We start from the raw sequence: 12,356 nt of genomic DNA on the forward strand, positions 1-12,356 counted from the left end.
TTGATACTTTGGATTTATAATATGAATCTCTTGAGTTTATAATATTGATATGGGTTTATTGATATCTTGATATATATATATATATATATATATATATATATATATATATATATATATATATATATATATATATATATATATATATATATATATATATTCCAATAAAAAAGTGATAACTATCTCTTTCTAATTAAAATATCGTGTTTAATAAAATTAATAACATTCATATTTTTTAAATTGAATTGATTCATTTAGTTTTTTTTTTTAATGATATTTATTCAGTTGAAAAGTTATGGCATAAAATTAATGTTATTCAAATCAAAATAATATTATTAAATATATTTTTTTAGTAACTGTAATCACATATATAAATATATAAATTTCTAACTAATATTATAATTTTGTGTTTTATATATATATATAGATTTAAAAAAACAATTTACACATATTTATGAAAGAGATCCGTTAAAAAAAAAAATTAGTTCTATAATTGTATACGAATATATATGTTTATTGTTTATAACGAGTAAAGTAGTTGCCTAAGTTGAATGGTATATGAACTTGATAAGCCCACTTTTATCCTCTGACAATTAGAGATAATTACAGAAAGTTAACTAGATATATTGGATATATCTGACAATTAGATATATTGGATATTTTCATCTCAATTTCGTTTTGAAAACCATGATGGATCCGTGGGCATTCCACTTCTGGGTTTCCATCAATAGCCCTTTAAGCATTTACATGGAAGAAAAATCTATTTTTATGATTGAAGAGATACAAACATTATACAAAAGAGGGCCGAAACGGGAGCCTGCAAATTGACTAGAATTAAAATCGACATATTTGCGTCACCGGTGTACTAAACTTCAAGAATCTTTTATATTCAAAATATCTAAAGATTGAAAAGAAAATATACATAGACCCAACCACAGATTGCATTTCCTTTTAAAACGATGTAAACAAACTCCACATACCAGATTTGGTGTACCATTATAAGTGTAGGAACTTACAGGGTAAGTTCCTCAGACAAAACACCAAAGGACACCGCTCACAACCAGATCGCAGATCAATACACCAATATTTTTGACGTGGTTAAAACCTTCAAAGAGGGAAATAGTCCACGGCCTGAGCCAACGCGGCCACTTCAGGCAATTTATTAATAAAAGAATGAAAATTTACATAAGCTTCTCTCATGCACGGATTACCCTACAAATGACCCTCCATGCACTTTACATAGAAATCATGGACCAATCGGGTGTCAAGCCACGGATCAAGTGTCAGTAATACCGAGGAAAGAATGAACCGTCGGATCACTACATATCGTGACCGTCGGATTGTAAGTTACAAAATGTAGAAGGTAAAGAAACACACTTTACCTAACTCTATACTAGACCAAGTTGTACTTAACTATTTCCTATGTGTCGGAATATCCTAACATCCCCCCTTAAGAACAAATTGGGATAGGATTGAAGGATTTACAAATATGACACAATAAGAGAAGGAAGGAGGCACTAGAGCCTATCCCCCTTAGTGAAAACTTCCTGAACTCCAACCATAAATCGAAGTTTAGTTAAATTCGCCTCTGTGAGAGCCTTTGTAAAGATGTCTGCAACTTGATTATCTGTTGAACAATATTGCACTTCAAGAACTTGGTCATGAATGAGCTTTCTGATGAAGTGCATGTGCAGTTCAATGTGTTTGCTACGCTGATGTTGGACTGGATCTTTGCATAGTTGAATGGCACTTTGATTATCACACCAAAGTGTAGTTGGATGCTACTGCTGAAAGCCAAACTCTGACAGGATCTGTCGAAACCACAAGGCTTCCTTACTAGCTTCTACGACACCACGATATTCTGCTTCTGCTGAAGAAGGAGAAATGGCACCTTGTTTCTTGCAAGCCCATGTAATAGGTCCTGAACCAAGAGTGAACACATAACCTGCAGTAGACTTCCGATCATCAGGGTCACGAGCCCAATCGGAATCAGTGAAACCAACCAACAGAGGAGATGCTTCGGCACTGTAATGAATCCAAAACTGAACTGTACCGCGAACATAACGAAGTACTCTTTTAGCTGCTTTCCAATGACTTTCACGTGGATTTTGCATAAACCGAGCAACAAGGCCAACAACAAAGGAAAGGTCAGGACGAGTACGAGTTAGATACAAAAGTTTTCCTACAAGTTGACGGTATAAGGTAGCATGAACTTCAGCAGAAGTACAAGTGACTGAAAGTTTGAAGCCAGACTGGAAGGGAGAAGGGGCTGGCTTACAGTATTCCATGTGAAAATGGCGTAGAATATCACAGACATACTTGGACTGGGAAAGGGAAATACCCTCCTTGGATTGCAAGACTTGAAGACCGAGAAAATAATGTATGTGTCCTAAGTCTATCATTTCAAATTTCTTTTTAAGGCTGGACTTCACATGGTTTATAAGGTTGGGATCACTACAGATAAGGATAAGATCATCAACATAAAGAACAAGAATGATAAGAGACTTGCCCACTTTCTTGGTGTAGACAGTATTGTCAGAATGACACCTAGAAAAGCCAGAGTCTAAAAGAAAGCTATCCATTTTGGCATACCAAGCTCGAGGAGCTTGCTTGAGACCATAAAGGGATTTCTTAAGCCAACATACAAGGCTGGAGTCTGTTTTTATGAAGCCAATGGGTTGTTCCATGTAGATTCTTCATGCAAGTCCCCATGCAAGAAGGTAGATTTAACATCCCTCTGATGGACTTCCCATTTGAACGAGGCAGCAAGGGAAAGAACAAGGCGGATAGAGTTCATTTTGGCAACAGGGGAGAAGGTTTCAGTGTAGTCAATGCCTTCAACCTATGAAAAACCTTTAGCAACAAGACGAGCTTTATGTTTACCAACTTTCCCATCTGGTCCATACTTGGTTCTGTAAACCCATTTGCATCTAACAAGTTTTCATCCCTTTGGTAGAGGAACAAGATCCCATGTATCATTTGCCAATAATGAATGATATTCTTCATTCATAGCTGCTTCCCAATCTGGATGGCCTGAAGCTTCTGCAAATGTGTCAGGATCATAATTTACTGGAGCTTGAGCCAGTAAAGAAGAGGCTCTATCAAACTGAGAACGTGTGTGTCGCTGATCTGTAGGATCACCGGCAAGATCACCTGCTACATCTCGAGTAGCACGAACCCATTTTGGAAGCTGAGGAGCTGAAGGAGGATCCTGAGATGGTGGGGGAGGATTGTCATCCTCACTTTCACCATCTGAAGAAGAAATGTTTTCAAAATTAGAAGAGATAGGGAGAGGTGGCACATCTGCCAGACTAGGCTCGTAGGCCGATATATTTTCATCAAATTTTACATCTCTTCTAATGATAACATTTTTGGACTTAAATGGAATAAGTCTATAGCCTTTGACATCTTCATAATATCCAACAAAAGTACATTTTTCACTCTTAGGTTATAGAGCTTTATGCTTTTCATCTGGAATATGTGCCCACGCTTCACCTCCAAAAACACAAAAGTGACTTACATCTGGTTTGATTGAGCTCCATGCTTCTTCTGGAGTGATATTCTTTAAAGCCTTAGTAGGAGTGCGATTTATTATGTAATTTGCACAGTTAATTGCTTCTGCCCAAAAACTAAGACCAAGTCCTTTAGATTGTAGCATAAAATTATCCATTTCCTTTAAGGTGTGATTCTTTCTTTCAGCTACACCATTTTGTTGTGGAGTATATGGAATAATATGTTGCATTTGAATTCCATTCTCAGTGCAAAAGTTGATGAATGTGTTTTTAACATATTCTCCTCCATTATCAGATCTTAACTTAAGAATTTGATGTCCAGATTGTTTTTCAACAAAGGCTTTGAAGGCCAAAAATGTGTTAAATACTTCACTCTTGAGTTTTAAGAAGTATACCCAAGTGCGTCTGGAGAAATCATCAATGAAAGTTAAGAAATACTTGCAGCCGGAGAATGAAACAACAGGAAGGGGCTGAGGTGTGCCAAGAGGCACGTTTTTCAAAACCGTCCTGATGATGTTTTCCAAGTACACATCTGGAACAAACACCATCTCTGCAAGATACCATAGGAAGACCTGTCACCATATTTTCTTTACATAGATGTTGAAGGAGCGATAGTTTAAGTGATCAAATCGCTCATGCCAAAGTTTGCTCACTTCATCGTTATGAGCAACAAATACTGAGGGAAGATTTGATGACCCAAAGTTGTGAAACTTATACAACCTTGTAGAATCATCAGCAATGCCAGTAGCCAAAATCTGTTTGGGATCTCTTAAGTCCTTGATTACAACATCATGAGGTGAAAATTCAATGATTTTACCTTCACCTGAATGAGTTATCCGATATACAGATAGAAGGTTGCAGGATAAGGTTGGAACACATAATACATCATTAAACTGGCCATTTTCTAGATGAACAGTTCCAGTCCCTACAACACTAAGAGATCTATCATCACCAACATATATATTTTTGGTGTTACAATCATTTAAGGAAGAAAATATGGCTTTGTTTTTTTCCATGTGATAAGAAGCTCCAGAATCAATGAGCCACTCATGAGAATGAGAAGAAGAAGACACATTTAATGCATAACCAGATCGAGATGATTGACAACCACAGGCAGAAAGTGCCATTCCTGAAGATGAAGTTGAAGGTGAAGAATGCTCCAAATGGATGATATGTTTCTTCATCGCTGCTTCCAAGGCTTCCTTCTTCTTAAAGCATTTGGATTCTAAGTGGCCATCTCGATTACAAAAGTTGCAATGTCTATCAGTCTTCTTCCATTTGTTTTTATTTGTCTTATCATTTTGTTGAAATGATTTTTCATTTTGAGGCTAAGATTGCTTAGGACCCTTGTTTGGTTTAGGACCATTCTTCTTAGGATATGACTTCTTAGGATTCTTTGAATTTGGTTGTTGCTGGGCGGCTAATGCTTTCTTGGAAGAGTTTCCAAGATTAAGAAGACCAAGGTGTAAGAGTTTTTCTTGTTCTCTTATTAAAGAATCACAAAAAGAGTCAAAGGAAGGGGACGTGTAGTCTGTTCCTTGAGAAATGAAGGTTTCTCTTGTAGAATGGAAGGTGGAAACAAACACAGAGTAGGCTGGTCCCAACTTAGTAAGAATGGAGTAGATAAGGTTACTATCTTCTTTCTTAACCTTAACACCTTCCAAGAGATATCTAAGGGTCTTGAACTTGGACAAGAAATCTTCAATGCAAGAAAAATTATTAGGGTCCAATGTAAGCAACTCATTTTCAAGTTGATGGGCTCTAAGTTCATTTTTAATCCCAAAAACTTTATTGATTTGTTTCATGGCTTCATCAGGAGTATCAAGTTCTGTAATATGGAATATAAGATCTGGAGAAATAGACATCCCTATCAATCCACGTGCTTGATCTTGCCTATTTTCCCATTTAGCAGCCTTATCTTCATCCTTCAGTTTCTTTTCTTGGCCTGAGGCTATTCTGTAGAGACCTTTACTTCTAAGTAAATCCTCAATGTAGGACAACCATTGGAAATAGTTGGTGCTGTCAAGGGTAACTTGGTATTGACTTTCCATTTCAATAGAAACTGAAGCTAGAGATGCTGAAACTAAGTGTTCCAATGGATAGATCTTGAAAAATTAGGCTGGTTTAAAAAAAACGGCTTTGAAAACGGCTTCCAGATGAATAAGTTATGGCTTTTTGAAAAAAAGTCGTTGAAGTCGCCGACAAAGTGCGGGAATGTGCGAAAATGAAAAAATTCGCCCCCAAAAAATGGAGATTTGAACCCAAGACCTCTACTCTCTTAAAATAGCTTTGAACCAATTGAGCTATACAAGAAATTTGAGAGAGAGAGAGAGGGGGGGGGGGCTTTGGGTTGCGTGCTTGCTTTGAGAAAGCTTTTTTTCCCTACAAAACAAAAAACACAAAACCCAACACAGACATGCAAAGAAAACGAACCTTACGGCTCGAAGTTATCTTTAGCTGAAAAACTAAATATTTTCAAAAATGAACCTTGCGGCTTGTTGGGGGCCCCGAAATCGGGTCGACAACAAGGGGGATACCCACCCGGTCGGGAACCTGGTTGGCGGCTCCGTATCCGTTTGGTGTAGCGGGTCCTCTGGGGATGACGGGACCAGCTTCCCGTTCTAAGGGGTGTGTGTGTAGAAATAATGATGTATGTGTGTGTAGGGAATGAAAATAGGAAATCTCTAACTATTCTTTAACTAGTCTAATTCTAAATTCTGAAATGATTCTATACTACTTTAATCTAATAAAGACAATACCTCTAATCTACACTAACTCGGAGCAAAATTTTTCCATTATGCAATCTAGAAAGATTTCTCAAAATAACTGGTAATGAAGATTATTCAGCTATTATGAAAATATAAATCAATAAAGATGAACCTTCTTGCATAAAAAGTTAAGCAAGACGATTGTGAACAACATATTGCATAATTAGCTATTTATGTATCAAGCATAAATCAATGACTCCACCGTACAAAAGTGACAAATGGTAGTCCACTCATTCATACATTAACATATAAATAACATCAGCTGTATATTACTCAAAGGATGCAAGTAAAAACTAGTCAAGAGATAAAAGTACCATTTATGACTGATTTAAACCTACAGATTCTAAGCAATAATGATCTATCTCTACTTGCTTCTAATGCCTACTAAGAGTACAGAAGTGCAACATCAGTAGCAGGTATTAAAATGCAAACATAAATAAATCTTGATCCGTCCATTCATCAAAAATCCCCTCCGAGGGTGCAAAAGTGCATGTTCTGAGGACAAGTTTTTTGACAAAATTTCGGACCCTTCTCCAATGCAACGAGAAGGGTTAAATACTAGTTAACCGACTAATTTTACTTTACACAAATTCAGGGAACGGCTTCAAATGACCGCCCTGTTACTAAAAACAAATTTATTTCTAAAACTTAAATCTAATTTCTAACCGTTTCTGTATCTGCTCCTTAGTGCTGTAATGAATGCGCTGTTCGCTTTGAAAGAGTCGGCTGGTTGTTCTGTTCTTTTGTTCGAGCTTGAAAATTAGAAACAACAAGCGCTGGCACCTCTTCCTGTTAGATCAGAAGATATTTTCGAAAACCTTTCTCTGGCTGGGTGTATTCGCTGTGCGCACACTTAGCATAACCCAGTTTCTTTCCGAACTGATTCTGCTGTTGCTATTCTGGTTTCCGGTCGTGCAAATGACTCAATGAGTTAGACGTCGCGCTGTATGGACAACTCCCTGTTTCTGGAATTATTTCCGTTCTTTGTTCCAGGCTTTTCTGGAGCGTCTTTCTTCTCTTGCGCTTCTTTCTCTGCTTTACCAAGTCTGGGCCTCAGGATCTTTTGTGAACACGCTGCTTTTGTGCGCCTTTGACTCTGAGTCTTGGATAGTCTATTCTCATCAGCGTCTGTCGAGGGATACTCTGGAATCCGCGGTTCTGCTGCATGTGGCAACCGATTGCGGAGGCATCTTCTCTCTGTTGTCTTACTGGCACTCTTTCCTTTTCTTTAGATGTTTCCTGCATGTAGACTTATATCAGTTGAATATCTTGCAGTTTACGCAAAAAGAAAGGAAATGACGAGACGATTGATATGAAAGCATTGAACTTAAACGAATGCGGAATTAATGACATTTATCACGACTTGACCCTTTGATAAGTGTAATGCAATCATTTCTGGATACTCAAGCATGTGATCATTAATTTCGCTTAAGGTGTGCGTTTAAATTTTCCTTTGATCTGCCGGATATGTCGGAGGACCCTTGCGATGAGTTCTTCCCGCGATTGGTATCGCAGTACCGATGGCTGCGACGTTACTACGTGCTATCGCAGATCGCAATTGTCGCAGATCGCAGTTTTGCTTGGTCGCAAGTCGCAGATCGCAATATCGCAAATCGCGATATCGCAAGTTTTTCCCCCTTGTCATTTCGTGCTGCCTCATGCGACGTTGCGATGTGCGACGTCGCATATCGGCCGTCGGCGTTTTCTTTAGGTTCACCTCTTTCAAATGCTTTTAATGCGCGCGATGCGATGGGTTCTCGCGTCGCTTCTTTTTAGTGCACTTGTGCGCTTTTGAGCAAGCGCTCTTCCTCTATTGCGATGCGATATATAGCCTTTTTGGGAGCTGATGCAAAAAGATTAAAAACAAACAAAAATACTTTTTTGGATTTTTTGGCTAAGGGTCCCCCTTTGCTTGATGTTATTAAACAAAGAGGGGGGTTGTTGGTGACCACAACAATGGCGATTCACTGTGAAGAACCAGTTATCTCTGTGTTTCTATTGACCGTTCACTTCCGAAACAGCAAGAATTTTATATGCCTGAATTTTGTTATAAACAGATAGAGTAGGTTACTCCTCACCTTGTCAACGATATTTTGTCTCAACCTTTTTAATCCTGACTGCTTGCTTCCTCAGATTTTTTCTGTTTTGATATCAGACATTACTAGGTCGTGATTAAAGATAAAATAAGGTCTTCTCTGCATACTGGCTTAGAAGCATACTCGTTTGTCGTAGGTAGAGCCTCTGCTACCCGCAAGCGTTCATAGCCTCGACAGGGTTACCATATTATCCAGCAATGATCCTTTTTCCTGCTTGAGGTTACTCGCAACATTCCAAAGAAAAATCTTTTTTAACACATTTTTCATTTTTTAATTCTCTAAAGAACAATGTCTTGGTTTGGTGGCCAAATTATGACATAGTCATTCACTTGATTTACACTTTTGCTGAACAAGCCGGCTCGTGATGAGACCTCTTGTCTTTTGATTGCAACAATCTTAAGTCGTTGCCCTGTTTTGATAGACAGTTTTGGCAAAGTCAGCAAGTTATAACATCTGTGATCATGATAAGTCGGCTCGTGATGAGACCTCTTATTCTTTGAGATATAGTGTTTTGCTTGGATTACTTCTCTGGGTGTTGCAATTCCCTTTTAGCCGGGAGGAAGTCATCGTTTTTCCTTAAGAAAGCTCTGGACGACAATAATGGAGTTTTTTGAAAACAACAGTTTTGCAGAGAGTACTTATTTTATTATTGGTGATACCTTTCATAGTGCTGATGCAAAACAATTTTTTCACCAAAGGTTGCCTTTGTCAAAGTTCTTTGGGGTTGAAGCTAATATCGTAATCAAAGCGAAGTTAACTCTATTTGTTGATAATAAAATTCAGACTTTTCAAAATTTTTGCTACTTGTACAAGCGAAATCAAAATCTGATAGAGAATTAGTGAGCTCTTTTCATGAATCCTTTTTACATGATCATCTACAACGGGTTTTATTCATCAAAAAGAGAAGAACAAAATTTAAATATAAAAATTAAATCTATCCTACAAAATTTAGAAGAATTTCTCTTCTATGGAAAATATAATTTGAGAATCATTCCATTCACAGGTAAGGAATCTCTCCTTCCTGCCAGGTCCTGCAACATAAATGTGGACGGGCCTATGACTTCTACAATCTGAAAAGGGCCAAGCCACAGCTTCTGGAATTTCGTATGTTTGCCCTTTTCTTCATGCGCTTTATCCCATTTCAGGACTAAATCTCCCATCTGGAAGTTTTTTCTGGTTATGATGGCTGAGTCAAAAGAAGATTTCATAAGTGCTTGGTGATGTGCATGGGTCTTTTTAGCTTGCTCTCTTTGTTCTTCTAGCTTGATTATTTCCATTTGTCTTAATTGTAATGAAGAAGTAGGTACTTCGTCAATGTATTGTACTAAAGACAAAGAGGGAATGACTAAATGAGTCGGAAGAACCACTTCTCTCCCATAAACTAAATTAAAGGGAGAAGTGCCGATCGAAGCTTTCTTTGTAATTCTATCAGCCCATATGGCATTTACCAGCGCTTTGTGCCAATTCTTTTGGTTTTGGTCGACTGTTCTTTTGATAATTCTGATTAGGTTCTTATTTGTTGATTCAGCCAAACCATTTCCTTGCGGATAGTAGTTGGCAGAATATTTCAGTTTGAACCCCTTTTTAAGAGCAAACTCAGTCATGGCATTTCCAGAAAAATATGAAGCGTTATCAAACATTAAGGCCGTCGGCAATCCAAACCTAGTTATGATAAATTGGTCTATGAATTCAATAATATTTTCAGAATGGACTGTCTTGAGAGGAACTGCTTCTACCCATTTGGTAAAATAATCGGTAGCCGTAAGGATATACTTATGCTGCTTAGAAGAGTGAGGAACGATCTCACCTATTATGTCCAAGCCCCATTGACTGAATGGTTGGTCGATGCTGACCGGTTGTAGTGGCATGGGCGCTTTTCTTTGTTTTCCTGCAGCAGTCTGGCATACTTGACATTTCCTTACGTGATCATGTGAGTCTTTGAATAGCGTGGGCCAATAATATCCTGCACGCAAGATTTTGTGTGCAGTTGCATCTCCGGCATAGTGTCCACCTGCTGGTCCATCATGAAGCTCCTGCAAAACCTTTTCGGCTTCAGTTTTCTCAAGACACCTAAGAAGTACAAAATCGTAATTCTTTTTAAACAGGACATCATTTACGAGCTGGTATTGTTTAGATTTTAATCTCAGAGCTCTTTTCTTGATATGATCCAGTCGTAAAGGAGCATACCCGTTCTTAAGAAAATAAATAATGTCGAAATATAACGATGATGTGTCGTTTAGGCTTACCTCATACGCGTTTACCTCTTCAGATGAGTCCTCCGGAATCTTTGATGCTCCAGCTAACATCTTGCAGAAGCCTTGGCCTCTTACGATGTGTGCTGGTTTGATCTCGAGGTCATATTCCTGTAAGGCAGTAATCCAATTTGCTCTCTTTTCGCCCACATCCTTTTGTATCAGGAGGTTTCTTACCGCCGGGAATGGTACTATGACTTTGGTATGGGCTTTTAGCAAGAAAGGTCTGAAATACTCGATTGCTTTAAAAACGGCATATGCATGTTTCTCAACGTCAGAATAATTCAGTTCAGCACCTTGTAGGTTCGAGCTAATGAAAGCGATTGGGGCTTCTACCTTTTCTTGATCTGCCTGAGTTAAAATCGCAGCATAAGATTTTTCTGAGGCAAACGTGTATAAGGTGAAAGACTTTGAAAAATTTGGGGTAGCCAAAGATGGAGCGTTGATAATGGCCTATTTAATCAAGTTAAATGCTTTGTGTTCGTCTAGACCCCATTTAAAAGTTGAATTCTTTTTTATCATATTTTGTAAGGGTGAAATAATACGTGAAAAATCCGGGACAAATCTTTTGACAAAATTGATCTGCCCAAGGAATGATTGCATGGCTTTTTTGTTATGAGGTATGGATATCTCGGAAATTTCTTTGATTCTGTCAGGTTCTATGTGGATACCAGATTTCGACACTATGAATCCGAGCAATTTCCCTTCGCTTAATGCAAATAAAGACTTCTTTGGATTGAGCGAAATCCCATACCTCAAGCATCTTTGAAAGATCTGCTTCAAATCTCTGAGATGGTTGTTCCGTTTTCTGGAGTACACTGTTATATCATCCAGGTAAATCACTACTGATTTGTTGACTAATCCTTTAAACGCGATGTCCATGGCTCTCTGGAAGGTAGCCCCGGCATTGATCAGACCAAATGGCATCTTTCGATATGCATAAGTGCCCCACTTGGTTCGGAACGTAGTCTTTAACTGATCGTCGGGATGCACCAGTACTTGATTGTATCCTGAAAATCCATCCAGGAATGACATCAATTCTGAGCCTGCTACTGCCTGTAGAATTTGCTCCATAGGTGGGAGGGGAAAATTATCCTTCTGACAGGCTTTGTTGAGGTTTCGGAAGTCAATACATATTCTAATGTCTCCGTTTTTCTTCCTAACGGGTACCATATTAGATACCCATTTGGAATGCCTAACGGGGAAAATTATTTTAGCTCTCAACAACTTATTAAGCTCGGTTTTTATCTGATTTTCTAGGTTAGGGTGCATTTTCCCGAGCTTCTGCTAGACGGGCTTCTCGTTGTCAATCATAGGGATAGTGTGCTGAATGATGGAAGTGTTGTAAGTTTTTAGCTCATCGTAGTTCTAGGCGAAGACATTTTTGTACTGCTTTAGAAGGCGAATATATGCTGACTTTTCTTCAGGGGTTAGGCCCTGACCTAAATTAACGTTTTGTGGTTTTTCGTCGGTTCCCAGGTTGACTAATTCGTAGTTCAGAGTTGAACTGTACAGCTTGGCATTGGTCGACCTTTTGAACCGACTTTTCAGGTCATATAAGTCTTCTAATTTGACCACCGATTTGGGTATAGCATTGTCAGTGCTACTTTGTTGTATTTGGTGATCGTGACAGTCTTCGTCAATTATCTGGTTTGTGTAAGATCCTTCAGAGGTGAGGAAGCTTACGATGTCTGGGTCGTCGTTAAACACTCTCCAGTTGGTGATATTGTC

Source organism: Pinus tabuliformis, chromosome 1_2 (assembly GCF_031772625.1).
Source record: "Pinus tabuliformis cultivar Carrire ecotype Pingquan chromosome 1_2, CPIR1, whole genome shotgun sequence".
Lineage (NCBI taxonomy): Eukaryota > Viridiplantae > Streptophyta > Pinopsida > Pinales > Pinaceae > Pinus > Pinus tabuliformis.